Source organism: Neoarius graeffei, chromosome 4, assembly GCF_027579695.1.
Source record: "Neoarius graeffei isolate fNeoGra1 chromosome 4, fNeoGra1.pri, whole genome shotgun sequence".
In the NCBI taxonomy this organism is placed as follows: Eukaryota; Metazoa; Chordata; class Actinopteri; order Siluriformes; family Ariidae; genus Neoarius; species Neoarius graeffei.
In genome coordinates this window covers 46,470,671-46,487,856 of record NC_083572.1, presented here as the reverse complement: position 1 = coordinate 46,487,856, position 17,186 = coordinate 46,470,671, and the positions used below count along the sequence as shown (strand labels likewise).

The 17,186-nt window shown below is 41.5% G+C and overlaps 1 pseudogene; it reads left to right on the top strand.

Annotated features, from left to right (window-relative positions):
* Window positions 1-10,626, top strand: part of LOC132884579 (uncharacterized) — a 64,557-nt pseudogene extending 53,931 nt beyond the window's left edge.
* Window positions 10,627-17,186: the final 6,560 nt, after the last annotated feature.

The following is a 17,186-nucleotide window of genomic DNA, read 5'->3' as shown; positions in this document are numbered from 1 at the left end:
AAAAGACTAATTACCATTCGGTTTATTGAGGTGCACAGCAGTGTATACATAGTTGCAACAACTCACATAAAACAAAACAAAGACTGATATTCGGTTGGTTGAACTGCGCAGACTGCACAGGTTGCGAGCTCGAGCTTGGTTGCTATGGTTACCCACAACAAGTTTGACAGGCATATTGGGGTTGGTTTGCTGGCAGCTTTGTCCCCCCCCAGTTTTTTGTCCCCCCCCAGTTTTTTGTCCCCCCCAGTTCAAAAAACGTATCTGCGCCCCTGATCATAATGTTTCCTTTCCATAGTAAAACCGACAATAGGCTGGTTATATTCCAAAAATAGTGGATGGCATTGCTAATGTTGAAGTAGCAACCTGTTGGTACTGTAACATAACGGTAACTAGTCTGTTATTCGGTTAGCTAATCATGCAAGCAAGTTAGCTCGCCAACCTGACGTGATCAGTCCTCCTACCATTCTACATCCAACAGGCCAGAAAGGAATACTAAGCAAAACAAATAATGTTTGAATTGAATTGTTCAATAACACACAGTGCACACAGGCAAGCTATGAGATTTCGGTGCAACATTTCACTTTCATATTTTGTGTACAATGCTTTGTGTGTGGTCAGGGTGATGCAAACGACATGACTGTGTGTATTGACCTTTTTTGTTTGTCTCAGTTTTAATGCAGCATTATCCTAAGCATTCAATTTGATACACTTCCTTTAAATAAAACATCTGGGTTGAGATGTACATATATCCTTGTTTCCTCTTCTTTTTCATTTTTGCACAACACAATGGAGGCAGAAAACACCCATTGTTAAAAGTAACGTTTTACTTTTACTCAAAGTACATTTTAAATGATCTACTTTTTACTTTTACTTGAGTAGATTTTTTGTCTGGTAACTTTACTTGTACTTAAGTAAAATTTCATCAGAGTAACAGTACTTGTACTTGAGTATAATATTTTAGTACTCTTTCCACCTCTGACACTGAGTTAAAACTCACACTAGTCTGCACTTGAACTTGAACTGTTTTAACTGAATCAGCACAACTCATTTAAGCAAACCATGGCCATAGCTAGGTAAGAATAACAATTCAGCATTAACTGAGTAGGTAGGCTACTAGCCTGAACATGCCATTTACCCTAAACTGATGACAAATTGAATATCCAGAACAAAATATAATCCAATGTAGACAAAACAGGCCTATAAACTAAACATATCTCTAGGTTATCAATAAGATATGAATGGCTATGAAAAACAAAATGTAGATCATGTGAACAAACGGCCTTGCATGTGTTCAATCAGCTAAAGATTAGGTATTAAGCAACCCATAGTTGACTACAATTAGCTATGCAGGCTATCTAATGTTATTTAGGCAGGTCTTTAACTGAGACTTTTTTTACCATCAATTACTGCAATAGCGCCGTTGAAAACAGTCTTTTTCCCTTCACCACTTGCTTTCTCCACAAGAGGCCACAGCCTATTTCTGGCATCTTTGGTTTCCTGTGATAAGTCCTTGAAGATCTTTATGTTGTTCTTTGATAGCACGGCAGAGGTCCGAGCAGCTTTCCATACCTTGTCCCTGTGAGAGCGGGAGATGAATTGCACAATGATGCATCGGGTTCGCCTGTCATCCTGAGGACCGATCCTGTGCACGATGTCCACAGAGTTCGGGAGAAGTTCAGCAATATCCGGACACATTTGGGTGAACAGATCGATGATGGCCCTCTTGACATTTTCACCTTGTTTTTCTTTGATTCCTGCAACGCACAAATTCCACCGTCGTTTGTAAGAGTCCATCTCCGAACACTTATGATGCAGCCGTTCATTTTCTTTCTCCAGACTGTCAACTTTGCCTTGCATTATATTCACTTTCCCCTTAACATCCTCAACTTGTGTGTTCATGAATTCCAAAGAAGCAGTGAGATCTTTTATTGACTGGGTGTTGTTTTTTACCGCATTTTCCACAGACTGCAGTTTCGCAATCGATTCCTCTTGCAAACGTCCAACTTTCTGTATGGCTGCTAACAGTACGCTGTTAGACACAAGTGGACTGTCAGAGGGTCTGGATTTCTTTGCATGAGGCTCAGGAGTTGACGGTAAAGCCTAGGTCATAACCGGACGTACGATTTTTTGGCCGTGCGATTTTTGGCGTTTCCCAAATCGCTGCGGTTTTTTTGTTTGTGGAGAAAGACGCACGTTGGCCATAAGTTTGTCTTGCAACCTGAAAAAAATGTAAGCGCCCGTAGAGTTTATTTGACATGACAAAGAACCTCTGCGACCGGTCTGCATCCAGTTTACGGCTTGAAAATCAGCACATCACATGTGCGCCCTCCGTGCGTTTCTTGCGTTTTTTGCACGTAGACTGGCCGTAGGAGCACGTATGGCCGGTTGTGACCTAGGCTTAATGCAGGTCCCTCTGCTACAGCATCAACGGAAGCATATTGCTGCCACACTCAAAAAAAAAAATTGGCTTAGTATCAAGTAATTACGTGAAAACTTTATTGTTATAACAATATCACATTTTTACAATATATTTATCATGTAATAACATGATATTATCACGTAATTTCATGATATGAAATTATCATGTTATTTCATGATACGAAATTATCATGTTATTTCATGATACGAAATTATCATGTTATTTCATGATACGAAATTATCATGTTATAACATGAAATTATCACGTTATTTCATGATATTTTCATGTAATAACATGAAAACACCTTATCAAGAAATAACGTGAAAGTATGGTTTAACGTCATAGGCTAGGCTACTTCCATTAAAAGCAGACGTCCTAGCCTAGCCTAACACCAAGCAAAAACATGGCTGAATCCTGAATGACTCAGTTTTGTATAAATAGGGGACTACATAGGCAGCAAAATGTAGTGGTTTTTCCTGCCACGGAAGTGCACTTGTATACTGAGGAGGAAGCAATTTGCATTACAGCCGTGAATGAGGATTCAAAATGGCGCCTCGGCTCAGTTTTCCCTTCCTCCTCAGTATACAAGGGCACTTCCATGGCAGGAAAAACATTACATTTTGCCGCCTATGTAGTCCCCTATTTATACAAAACTGAGTCATTCAGGATTCAGCCATGTTTTTGCTCGGTGTTAGGCTAGGATGTCTGCTTTTAATGGAAGTAGCCTAACCTATGACATTAAAGCATACTTTCACGTTATTTCTTGATAAGGTGTTTTCACATTATTACATGAAAATATCATGAAATAACGTGATAATTTCGCATCATGAAATTACGTGATATCATGTTATTACATGATAAATATATTGTAAAAACGTGATAAGATATTGTTATAACAATAAAGTTTTCACGTAATTACTTGATACTAAGTCATTTTTTTTTTTGAGTGTGGCAGCAATACGCTTCCGTAAGCATCAAAGTAATTTTCCAACGATTTCTTTGCATAGCTGTGTTAGGCTCATTTCAAATCGCTGTTCAAGTCCATTGGATCACTTTCTTGACTCATTTTCCTTGGATTTTGGTTCGATTGTTTATCTTGTTCAATCTTTATCTTGCAGGCTAATTTCCTAGCACTCCAGATACAGGCTAGTTATTGTGTTAAAATTAAAGAGAAAAATAAACAACTTTTATGGTTACTAAGAGCTTCTAATTCATAATAACGACGTATTAAAAGAAAAGATAACGTATTCTAACCAGTCCTTATCATATTAGACAAGCTTAAGTGAGTTAGTGCTTGATTTTTTTTCCCGAGCTGAAAACACGTTGCACCTCCTACAGCGCCATCTTGGCCACCCCCGATGACAGATCAATACCGCCAGTGTTGCCAGATACTGCTGACGTTTTCCAGCCCAAAATATGTTCAAAACCCGCCAAAATGCACTTAAAACTGCCCAAAATGTAAAATGTACTTGATGCCTATCTTGTAAAGTACAAATATGCAGCTAAAGACCAGTATACTATTTGTAAATCGAACAACAATGCAAACAACTTCTAAATGGCAACATGAGACCGTCAGTGCTGGAGGTGAAAAATCTGCTGTCTGGTACTCGGCTCCGTATGGCTGAATCAGATTATAACTTTGCAATCATCTGCTGTGTTCTGAATCCTACATGCACCAGTAGGTGGCGCACACGCGGAATATTCTGTAGGCTATGTTAGGCTCAAGGACGCGTTATCCTAATGGGCTTCATGGGCAGCTGCCCAGGGCCTCGGTCACTAGGGGGCCTCGGAGGTAGCGAGATCGGAAAATATGAAACGATATTTTCAGAAGTTTTGATCATATTGATAACATTTTTGATACATTTCGCCACCCGTAAGGAAGCCCACCTTGTCCCGTCGCATAAATCACCCGTCATTGTCAATATGATCACTGTCTACCATGTCTTCACACACTACGCCAGCTTGAGTTCAATGATTTAATTAATGACTTCGCTTTCCAGAAAAGTAGGAAAGTGCCCTTGTAAGTTGACCCATGGCTGTCAAACTGAATGCGCAAAGCTGTGTGCCACTGCTGTTTGGGACATTACGTGTGTGAAAGGATGAAATGTTTCACACAGCCTAACATTTTGAGATTTATTTCTGAGAAGCAAGATATTTTTCTTTCTTTGTTATCGCTCTTTGTTTTCACAAGTTAAAAGTCGCCTGGATTCCAAAATGAAAACAAACGGTTATATACCAAATGAATGTTCTTGTTCTGAATACTAAAGAAACTGTTGTAGGCCTAGGTTATGTTCTTGACATGTTGTTCATTGACTCACTCATTCAAAGGCTTCTTGAAGCTAAACTTTAGTTAACCAGACTTGTTAACCGTGATGTCTGATGGATTTTTTCACCATGCAATTGCCTATTTCACCATTGCTTTTTCTCGATTAAATAGGTGTTGCTGGATATAAAGTTTTATCATTCAATAGTATTTCTAATTGTGCCACTGTCATTATTTAAGTTAGACAGGCATGTCTGAGGGGGTGAATTTGCTGAGTGCAGTTGACAACAGGCGGGGGTGGGGCCTCGGGGGGGTGTCTGCCCAGGGCCTCGGCAAGGGTTAACACGGCCCTGGTTAGGCTACGATGCATATCTAACATTTGCATTGCTGAGGTTATTTATTTTTTATTTATTTATCTTTTTATTTATCCTGTTTGTTTTATTAATTTCATAGGCCTAGTTATTCTGCTTAATTTATTTTTGTCTACATCCATGTATTTTCTTCATCTGTTATCCTGATTTTTGTGGATTTGTTAGATTGTACCTGTTTTATATACTTCAATTAAAAAAAAAAGTTAGGCTATGATGCATGGCTGAATGTAACATGAGAAGAGAAAATGAAGAATGTCATTCTTATTTACTAGTTTGAGTTCAGTTTCTGCACTACATTACACACATTCATATTAGTCTTACAGTTACATCAACATTTTTTTTATTTAAATAATACTTAATGAGATTAATGTTTATTGTTAATGATTAATTTAGGCCAATGCTCGATTTTAGTTGTTTAAAATATCTAAGGGGTGCTGGGTAAACTAGGTCTATGACTTGCCTCAGTTGACCAAAGAGAGCTGTTTTTCCTAATTTCCTTCGCATATTCAAGAACATCATTCGGCTTAGTTTAATATGGATTGGATTGGATGTAGACTAGTGGACGTAGATAGTACATAGAATGTGCTGCATCAAAGTCCTTCTAAGGCTTGAGTGTCTCTTGCTGCATTCTCACACAGAACATTGGTGCGAAATATTTATAAACATCTTATAAAAACCCGCCGAACTAACGTCAAACCTGCCCAATTTTTGTCAACCAGCCCAAGCCATTTTTGCCCGCAAAGTAGAATTCAAAACCGCCCAATCTGGCAACACTGAATACCGCGCTCGATGACCCGGTTGTGACGTCATCACTAGTTCTCGTGTTGCATGCTTTTAGACTGTGTTTGTATTCTATTTCGTCAAAGATCTTTATTTATTTATTTTTTGAAATGTCAAGGTTTGTTGGGTTAATAATATAAAACAAGAATAATTCGAATATCAAAATGTTAATAAAATATACAACTTATGTACGTCCTTGCATTCTAGATTTGTATATCATCCAACATGGTAGCGGGTGCATACGTCACACTGTTTTTGTCACATGGTTGCACACGAAGAATAGCCCCGAGTGATAGGGCCTGTCGAATGTTACGTCACACACTACGTTGTGACGTAACCGAGGACGAGAAAAATATTTCAAGGAGAAATATTTTCACTGTGACGTAACCACGTTTCTCGTCGTTTCTTGTATAAATGTCGCCGGGTTTTATTAAATCTTTCAGCAGGAATTGAAGGTAAGCAGTAAAAAATTGTTTATTTGAACACCTGTAAACCGCACAAAAAATAACCATATTTCCAAGTTAAACGCTTTAGGCACTGTGTTATTAAAACCACAACTGTTTGTCTTCTTGAGTTCGTCCTTAACGACGGTTGTCAAGGAGGGTGAAACCGGTCTTTAAACTATTCTGATTCGAATTCAAATTCTGATTCTGGTGTGATGTACTGCCAAGGCAAGCGTACTTGTATTGCAAATTTGTTTGGCACAAATTCCTCCACAAGGCTATACTAGTAAGCTTAAATGGAAAGAACCATCACGAATTAACCCATGATAATGTCGACTGTGAAAAAGGTCTGAAGTTTGACTTTGTTGTTGTTTTTGTTTAAATTACTGAAGTCATCATCTTTTGCATAAGAAGTGGCAATGGGGCCACAGAAGTTGGAGATGAAGCCTAAAGAAGAGGCAGTATATTTTTCGTCCTTGGGGAAGGACAAGGATTTATTCAATGTACAATTTATTAATTCAGTCAAAGGTGAGTGGCCAAGACGTTTAAGAGTCTTTAGCACAGGCATATGTTTAACTATTGTGTTAATCTCATCACTTTTCCTGACATATTCTCTGCTCTTTGTTAGGTCGAGGAGTGTTCAGTAGGTGCCACATTCAGAAAGGAGAGTTCCTTATTGAATATCGAGGGGACTTGATAAACAAACAGGAGCATGAAAACAGGCTAAGAATTTATCATTACGCAGTGAAGGGTTTCATGTTTGAATTTCGTTACAAAGGAAAAAAGTTTTGGTATGTATATTGCCATACTTAATTCATAGCATCTGTTGCAAGTTTTATTTCACCCAGAAAAAAAAACAAACTCTGCTATTTTGTACAAACTTTGTGTTATTAAAGTAGTCCTAGAGCAGCAGCTACAATTATCGACACCTTAACAATCTTTTGGCCATTGCAAGTAGAAAAGACTTTCAGTACATAAATTGTGCATGAATAATTACTCAAACTTCCACTGGAAAAAATGAGTTGATTCTCTATTACTTAGCGTATCAGATCACATAACACTGTTCCACAAGTATAGGCCCCTTCGCATGTTTGTAAACAAACCGACCGTTGCCAGGATGCGCGCGCAGCCTGGACTCAGAAACAATGGCGCTGCCCATAGACCGGCATTATGAGCTGTCAGATTATGCAAAACAATTGTCGTTACAAGATCGACAATGCTACATAAATAAGTTAACTCTAACAAGTGGACATCGCCTACCGGATCCGTATTTAATTAAAGAGTGGACGGATGATGTTAGTAAGTTCCCTCCTCATTTTCCTCTGATACCTGAAGGCAGTCATACTATTTACCAAAAATGTCAAACTAAAAAAAAAATATATATATTTACAAAAGTAGCCTGCCATCAACATTCTGGTTACAGCGAGACTACAACTTGATTAACAATGGGACATTCATATTCATTTTGTTTTAATCAAATTGTGCCAGTGATGTGATGGCAATGTGGCTTTAGCTACAACAGCAAATACCAACACTAAACAGCAGTTTGCAGGAGGGAATGGCATGAAAGGAATGATAGTGTAAAGAGTGCAGCTAAGAGAAATCAGAGCTGCGTAAAAAGCGAGAGGCAGAGAGCAGAAATGAAACTGAACGGGGCGGGAGCTAGGTTAGAGCAGTCAACGCAAGTTGGCATTTAGAGTGAGGGCACACAATTTTACCTTTCCATCCTTGCTTTAAAATTGTGATTTTCGGCATACACACATAATGATGGCACAAAATCTGGATTGCATGAGTCAAGCGAGACCTCTCCTACAAACAAAATTGCATGCAAAGCTAAGTTAACATGCTAACAATATTCATTACATTGTGTAACTATGACCCAGCTAATCAGACAAACGTTACCAAAGTATTTTGCTACATCAATAAACGAAGACTAGAAAGAATAAAAAAGAAAGATTTAATAAATAGCCTGATCTTACCTGTGATGAAGTGGGCGCTGCAAACCCGCGCATTTTTGATGGTGTTTTCATCCCAGTCTACACGTTTGATGGCTTGTAGCCATAGACGTCGGCGATTTTTTTGGAATGGGTGAGATCCTGCTGGAATTCTGTACATTTTAACCCCATCACTGCTACGATTCTGACACCCGATAACACAACAACTAGGCATTTCTTCCAAATATTTCTTATCTCGTCTCTACCGTCGCTGAGTCTTTTTTGGGTCCAGGCTGTGCGTGCAATTTCCTCTTACGTATGAATGACGTTTACTGCGAAAGGGTCTATTGACACCTTTGTCTGCATTATCGACACGTTCCACAGTTATCAACACCCAGATGATTACTTATATATATATATATATATATATATCTCATCTCATTATCTCTAGCCGCTTTATCCTTCTGCAGGGTCGCAGGCAAGCTGGAGCCTATCCCAGCTGACTATGGGCGAAAGGCGGGGTACACCCTGGACAAGTCGCCAGGTCATCACAGGGCTGACACATAGACACAGACAACCATTCACACTCACACCTACGGTCAATTTAGAGTCACCAGTTAACCTAACCTGCATGTCTTTGGACTGTGGGGGAAACCGGAGCACCCGGAGGAAACCCACGCGGACACGGGGAGAACATGCAAACTCCGCACAGAAGGGCCCTCGCCGGCCCCGGGGCTCGAACCCAGGACCTTCTTGCTGTGAGGCGACAGCGCTAACCACTACACCACCGTGCCGCCCCATATATATATATATCTCAATATATATATATATATATATATATATCTCAATATATATATCATCTGTATATGGTATTAAGTTAACAAAACAGTTTTCATTTAAAATTTGTTTTACATCGACTTATATTGAGTAAAAAATATATTTTATATACACGTATTGATGTTGGTGCTTATGTAAATGAGGAAGTAATTCTCATGTTTGTAAACAAATGAACTGATAATGTTTAACCTGTGTCAGAAAATCATTTTGTTCCACTTTCTACCCACTTTCTAAGTATTTTCGTAGATCACATTTTGTTAATCATTCATTGTTGTTGTTTGTATTAATTTATAGTTCTGTAGTTTACTAATAAATGTCAACAAGCAATTGACATTGTAACCACATGAAAATCCAGGTCAAAGGTCCATCCATCCATTCATCCATCATCTGTAACCACTTATCCTGTACAGGGTCGCAGGCAAGCTGGAGCCTATCCCAACTGACTATGGGCGAGAGGCGGGGTACACCCTGGACAAGTTGCCAGGTCATCACAGGACTAACATTTTTTTTTTTAATTGAGATTTTAAATTTACATCTAAAAATATAAAATGTCTACTAATATTGTAATACGTGGTAGATACTTACAACAAACTGCAAAAAAAAAATCTGAATGGAATAGAAAAATCTGAATATTTCAAGCATGTAATTTTTTTATATGCTAGGACTTTAATTCTGGTCGAATTCTATTTATTGCAGTCGGATTCCAAATACTCTATAAGCATTCCATTCTGTTATGAATCAGAAAAAAATTATTATAAATCACAGCACTTTTACATTTTTTAAAGTACTTCATCTACTTCAACAATGTTACACAAAGATCAATACATAACAGTTGTAAATGTCAGTTAATTCCACAGGGTGTCGATAATGGTGAACACCGGTGAAAGTGATCACTATTATCAAAGCATCACTTGACTTCTCAAACACGCGTTTAGATACAAAATGGTGACCGTCTAATGAAAGAGTAAGAAACAAAGTAGGATTTGACAAGGATATCATGAAAAATTGGTGAATCTGATAAGTAAAAACATGTCCATGATCTTTCCGTCATACTTACCTGCGATGATAATGTCCGGGTTTTTCTCAACTTGCTGATCATGCTGAAAAAGAATTCCATCTCAGGTAACAAGCTGTGTCATCGGGGTGGTCTTCTGGTTGATTAATTAACCAATATTACCTGTTGTAACTGAAACTCACCTTTGTAAAATTGTTTTTTATTGGTAAATCTGAAAAGGTGTTGATAATTATGGACTGTTGATAATTGTAGCTGCCGCTCTAGTAGTGAGTTATTCATTCTTGCATAGTGTGTGTGTGTCATTATACTTATTGTCCACATAATTTTTGCCATTTCAGTATTGATGCAGCCAGAGAGGATGACTCCCTAGGGAGACTCGTTAACGATGATCATATAAGCCCAAACAGCAAGATGAAGACGATCACTGTCAATGGAAAGCCTCATCTCTGTTTATTTGCAATAAAGGACATCGAGCCAGGGGAAGAGATAACCTACAACTATGGAAACTTTGACTGGCCGTGGAGGTTAAAGGTACAGATGGAATCTGTTTTCACAAAGAACTAATGCATTTCTATGTGAATCTACTATAATTTCACAGTATTTACACAGCAAAATCAAGTGTGCCATGTACACTCACTCACTCACTGCCGCTCAACATGAGCATGGCGGTCCATATGGTGTCTGTGTGGACACCTACCTAGGAGGTTGTCCTTGTTTTAGTGCCTCAGCAGCCTTGTGTCTGGCTCATCTCTCTTCCTCAGCTGATCGCCTCTTCTTTTCAAAGGTCCTCACACCATCACAAACCGTTCTCCACTCCAATTTATCTTTTTGGCTGTCCATCGATACGATGTTGACTGTGCTGTCAGGTTAGTTTTGGCAGGCCCGCATATGAGCCACAAGGCCCACTTGAGAGCGGCAGCGGCGGGCGCAGTGTGGACAAACGAAACTTGTTTGATCCATAGTCAAGTGTCTTCTTTCATGTGCTCTCTCATACTCTTTCAGTCTTTTCAGCTCGATGACATTGATTCTCTCATGAGGCATTGGCACTTTATGCAGTCAGCCGCATCTCCTTCCCACATGGGGATGCTCATTCCCGTGTTCATGTGACGTTTGATCACATCCTTATATCGGAGCTTTTGCCTGCCCTGCATATGCAGACATCGGCTAAGTTCACAGTACAGTACTTCTTTAGGCAGTCTCGAGTCCCCCATCCTGCAGATGTGGCCAGTCCAGCGAAGTTGGGAAGCAGTGATAAGTGCCTTGACACTGACTGATTCAGCTCTCCTTAGCCCCTCAATGTCAGGTACTCTATCCTGCCATTTAATGCCCAAGATTTGGTGGGGGTGCTGGAGTTGTACTCTTGTCAGCTTCTTGATGTGGTGTCGATACAAGGTCATGCATTCTGTTGCATACAGCAGGGCTGATAGTACAACAGCCTTGTAAACTTTGATCTTAGTTGATCGCCCAATGTCCAGGCAGCTCCAGAGTTTCTTCTGCAAGGCTGCAAAGGCCTTGGTAGCTGCTTGAATTCTCCTTTCCACCTCAAGATCAGATGAGTTGGTATTGGTCACTGTGCTGCCAAGGTAGGTGAAGTGATCAGATTTCTTCAGTACTGCACCATTGAGTAGCACGTCTTGCAGTTCTTTTTCCTCAATGGGACAATCAGGAGAGGGTTGGTACATTAATTCAGTTTTAGATACATTGATACGGAGTCCAAACAGTTCTGCAACAAAGGAAAATCTGTTGACAACTTCCTGGATAGCATATACATCAGTGGCGATCAGGGCGGAGTCGTCTGCATAGAGAAGCTCTCTCAGACAATGCTGTCTTGTCTTGGTTGATGCTCATCATTGGGCCAAGTTAAAGAGTCCTCCATCTAACCTGATCCTGATGTACACTCCCTTGTTCAGGTTGATGTTCATCATTTCCAGTACTGCAGTTAGATAGAGGGAAAACAACATAGGAGCAAGAACACAACCCTGTTTTACACCATGATTAACAGTGAATGCATCGCTGGGCTCACCACTGACTGACACTTTTCCAGTCATTCTGTCGTAGAAGAGTTTGATAACATTCACAAGTTTATCTGGGCACCCATACATTTCCAGGACCTTCCATCATGTTTTCCTATCCACAGTGTCAAAGGCCTTTGAGAAGTCCACAGAGACTGCATACAAAGGTTGATGCTGCTCGAACGCCTTCTCCTGTAATTGTTGCAGGGCGAAGATCATGTCCGTCGTGTATCAGCCAGATCTAAAACCACACTGGCTCTCTGGTAGAACTTCCTCAGTGATGGTTCTGAGTCTGTTCAGAATGCTTTTGGCCAGGATCTTCCCTGCAATTGAGAGGAGTGAAATGCTGTGGTGGTTGCCACACTCACTCCTGTCTCTGTTCTTCTTATAGATGGTAACAATCAGAGCATCCTTAAAATCTTGTGACAAGCACATGCTGTGCCAGCAAGCATTGTAGAGTCTTAGCAGATGCTCTCTCAGAGCACATCCACCATGCTTTAGCACCTAGGGTGGAATTCCATCTTGCCCAGGTGCCTTTCCAGAGCTGGTACTCCTGAGTGCCTTCTCAAGCTCTTCCATGGAAATATCGTCACACAGATCATCTCTGGTTTGCCTCCTTTCTAACCAGTGGCTAGGGTTGCCACATCTGAGTTGTGAAAAACCAGGACGCCCAGGGGGGCGTGATTACTGACTGGGCAGAGGTTGATGACAAACCATTTTATAAAGGAAGTTTTTAATGCAAGTATCTTACCTGGCTATTGTCTTGAGGAACTCCCTGCAAACACACTCCCTGATGCACACGCACTGGCCCTGGACTCTGCCTCCTTTCCCTGCTGCTCTCCCTCTCTATATATCAAATATAAACTTTTAGACAACAATACTAGCTGCCTCTGTCAATCTGCTCCATGTGGTTGCGCGCACCGTGCGGCCACAGTAGTTGCGCACACCACACAGCCACAGTAGTTGCTAGGTGATGATGGGTAAAGTAAACTTTAATATTGCACAGGCTACAACAACCAATCAAATGAAAGCATCCCTGCGCTATGGCAACACAGGACAGCAAGTAAAATAGTGGCGGGCAAGAGAACACTGATGCAACAGCAGAATTATAGGTTTATTCAAAAGTGAAACTAATGAATATGTGAATAGAAGTGCATTTTCACAAAAAAACGGGACAATACGCGTCCCGGGAAAGATGATCAATTTTCCGGGACAGACACTAAATAAACGGGACAATCCCGGGAAAACCAGTACATGTGGCAACCCTGCCAGCGGCATGCTTCAGGATTGGCAGTGCCTTGCTGGTTGATCAAGGTGCAGAAGTGTTCCTTCCACCTTGCATGTATGTCCTCAATGTCCGTGCACAGTATTCTTCCGTCGGCTGACTCCACGGTGGTCACTGCATTACACTTAGGTCCATAAATTGCTTTCAGTCCACCAAAAAGGCTGCGGTAGTCATGTCTATCTGCCATTTCCTGCAGCCTTTGTGCTTATTTGCACCACCAGTCATTCTTCAGAGCTCTTATTTCCCATTGAACTTTGGTTTTGATTTCATTGAAGGATGCCTTGCTCCTATCTGAATTTTCCTTCAGATGGTGGTCAAATAGCTTGTGCTTCTCGTCCAGGAAATTCTGGATAGCCTCACCGTGCTCCCAGAACCAGTTGGGAGTCTTGTGGCTGAAGTAGCCCAGCACCTCGCTCGCCGTAGAGTAAACAATCTCCCTTAGCCCATACTAGTGTTCTTCAGTGTCACCCTGACCCCCTGTGGAAAGGGATATATCATCTTGGCTAGAGGAGAGGGCATCTGCCAAGCGTTGCTGGTACTCATCGATGGCCTGTTTGTTCACATTCAGCTTTTTAGTGATTGTTCTGGCAGGTGTCTTCCTCCTAGGCAGTGTCAGCCTAAGTCTAAGCTGACGTCTTACCATGTAGTGATCTGTAGAACATTCCACTCCTCGCATTGTCTTTGCTGACAGAACCTCTGACATTTCTTGCTTTCTAGTCAGTACATAATCCAGCAGGTGGTAGTGCTTGGAGCGAGGATGCATCCATGTGTAGAAGTTCTTATCGGGCTGTCGGAAGAAGGTGTTGGTGATGCACAGCATGTGTTGAGTACAGAAGTTCAGCAAGAATTCTCCATTTGAGTTTTTCTGCCAAACTTGCCAATGATGCCTTCGTATGTAGTGCTGTCCATACCCACTCTGACATTGAAGTCTCCAAGGATCAGTAGCTTGTCCTGGGTGGGGACTTTGTTTACCACTTTTGTGAGTTCCTGGTAGAAGGCTTCTTTGTCCTCATCTGAGTATGACTTGGTTGGGGCATAGACATTGATAACAGTTCAAGTAACGACTGCTTCCGAGGGGAACTCGCAGGGACATTATCCTTTCAGATATCCCAGTTGGGAGCAATGGCAGTCTACCTGCAATTCTGTTGGCAATAGCCAGTGCAACCCCAGTATCTCTTCTGCCATGCCAATCCAGAAGAAAGTATATTCCTTCTCCTGGATTTGTCCTTGTCCTTCAATTCACGTCTCCTGAAGTGCAGCAATGTCCACCCCATATCGATCCAACTCCTTCGAGATCAGAGTGGTTCTGCATTCCGGTCTTGAGTCATCGTCCAACATCGTTCTGACATTCCATGTCGTGATTGTCATTTTAAGCTTTTTGCTTTTCACACTGCTGTCATGAAGTCCCGCTGGCCACGGTCAGCCAGCCAGGATTAGGGTTGAGCAACTCTTTCTTTACCCCGCCTTTTCTTGGGGCCTCCCCTTCCGGGGCGGGCAGTGCTATCCCTGAAAAGGGCTTCCCGGTCACCCACACAGCTGCCTCAGTCCTGCTGGTGCTCAAATTCAGCAATGACTGCGACCATCACGTGTGGGCCGCCTATGTGCAGAGATCCTACTAGCAGCTCCCAGCTTCTTAGGCCTGTTGCTGTTGCGTTCACTCCATTGCCATAGGGTTTTCCACCTCACTTGCCTGATAGAACGCCTTGCACAGTGTTGTAGACAGAATGGTGTTGTGCCCCCACCATTCTCTCTCTCTTTGGACCGCCCCATCTGAGTCCAAGTGGTACGCAAAGGCACAATGACTTGGTGGGTGGGAAGGTTGCCCCACAGTGACAACTAACTTGCCATGTGATGCCATCTGTTTACCAATAATCTGATTCCTACGCATGCCATCCGGTGTCTTTGCCATTGGCTCCAAGAGGTCTTCTGCCATTGACACCATCCGATGCCCTGCTGCCAGTGTCTTTGCTATTTCACCCATAGTTGGGGCTCAGTAGGTGGATGCCAGGGCATGTCCACACACCGGTGGGCCTGCACATTGCACCTCTGGGGGCTGAGCTCCTCTGAGATTCCTAGCCACTTAGCCTGAAGGCACAAGCCTCCAGTTTCTGTGTGGTACCACAAAGAGGTGACAGCTAGGGTCCTGATGCTGGAGAGGCTATGTATTGCCCAGAAGGACTTACGCACTTGGCCTTCTTTTCACCCATAGGGCTATGCAGCGGTGATGAGCGCACTACCACACTAGATGCATCACACCAGCCTATGTCACAAGGGCACACCACACACCAAGGACACACCACACCCAATCTATCTAATGGGTTTGTGGCCCAATTACTGATCTCACAGTCTTTGAAGGTCCTTTTTAGGACATCCTTAAATCTCTTCTTAGGTGCGCTGACACTTCTGGTTCCTGTAGATAGCTGACCAAAGAGAAGCTGTTTAGGTAGACGATGTGCATCCTTTCTAGCCATGTGTACATACCACTGTAATCTATTCTGCTGTAGCATAGCCTCAATGCTTGTCACAGAACACCAGTCAAGAACCTCAGTACTGGCGATACAATCGTACCACAGGATGTTCAGGATTGTACATAGGTATCTTTGGTGAAATTTCCCTAGCTGTTTTACTTGATATCAGTACATAGTCCAAGTTTCAGAACCATACAGAAGTGTAGGTATGATGATAGCTTGATAGGCTTGTATCTTGGTGTCGAGCTCAAGTTCGTGATTATTGAAAACACACGTAGCTTGCCAAAAGCTGTTGCAGCAGCACTGATCCTGTTATTAATCTCACGATCAAGGGAAACATCACTGGTTACATAGCTACCAAGGTACTTAAAGTTCAGGACTACCTTATGGACAGTTCCATCCACAGTAATTTCAGGTTGAGTGACAGCTGAGGTGGTGGTACCATAAACAGGTCGATACATTATTTCCATTTTGGTGCAGTTTAATGATAGTCCGAGACTGCTGTAGGCTTCTGCAAATGCATCTGTAATTCTCTGTAGTCTGGCTTCTGATGTTGAGCAGGCCACAGCATCATTAGCATATTGGAGTTCCACAACTGAGACTGTAGTCACCTTTGTTTTGGCCTGTAGCTGGTGCAGATTGAACAAATTGGCATCATACTGGTAATCTTTTTTTTTTCATATATGCTTTATTCAAGGAAGTGTATAATGTGGCATACAGAACTTAAACATCTATTACTTCCATTTTTTCCTTTTTTTTCAAATCACACACATCACATATACAACCCTGATTCCAAAAAATATGGAATTTTGAAACTTCCACATCATTGCATTCCATTTTTATTTACAATTTGTACTTCGTCCCAACTTTTTTGGAATCGGGGTTGTAAATCTAAACAAAGTTAGAATGTGATGCCCACAACTCACTCAAAAAAGCTGGGACAGAGGCATTATTATCATTGTATTACATCATCTTTTCTTTTAATCACACTTTTTAATCGTATGTGAACTGAGGATACTAACTGTTGCAGTTTTGCAATTGGAATTTATTGTTCAGTCTTGCTTGATACAAGACTTCAGCTGCTCAACAGTTTGTGGTCGCTGTTGTCTGATGTCTCTTCATGATGTGCCACACATTCTCAATAGGAGACAGATCTGGACTGGCAGCAGGCCAATCAAGTACACACATTCTGTCAACGTAGCCCATGCAGAATGAGGCCTGGCATTGTCCTGCTGAAATAAGCATGGACTTCCTTGGAAGAGACCTCGCCTTGATGAATATGTGTCTCTAAAATCCCAATATATGCCTCTGCATCACTGGCACCTTAACACACACATGCAACTCACCTATGCTGTGGGC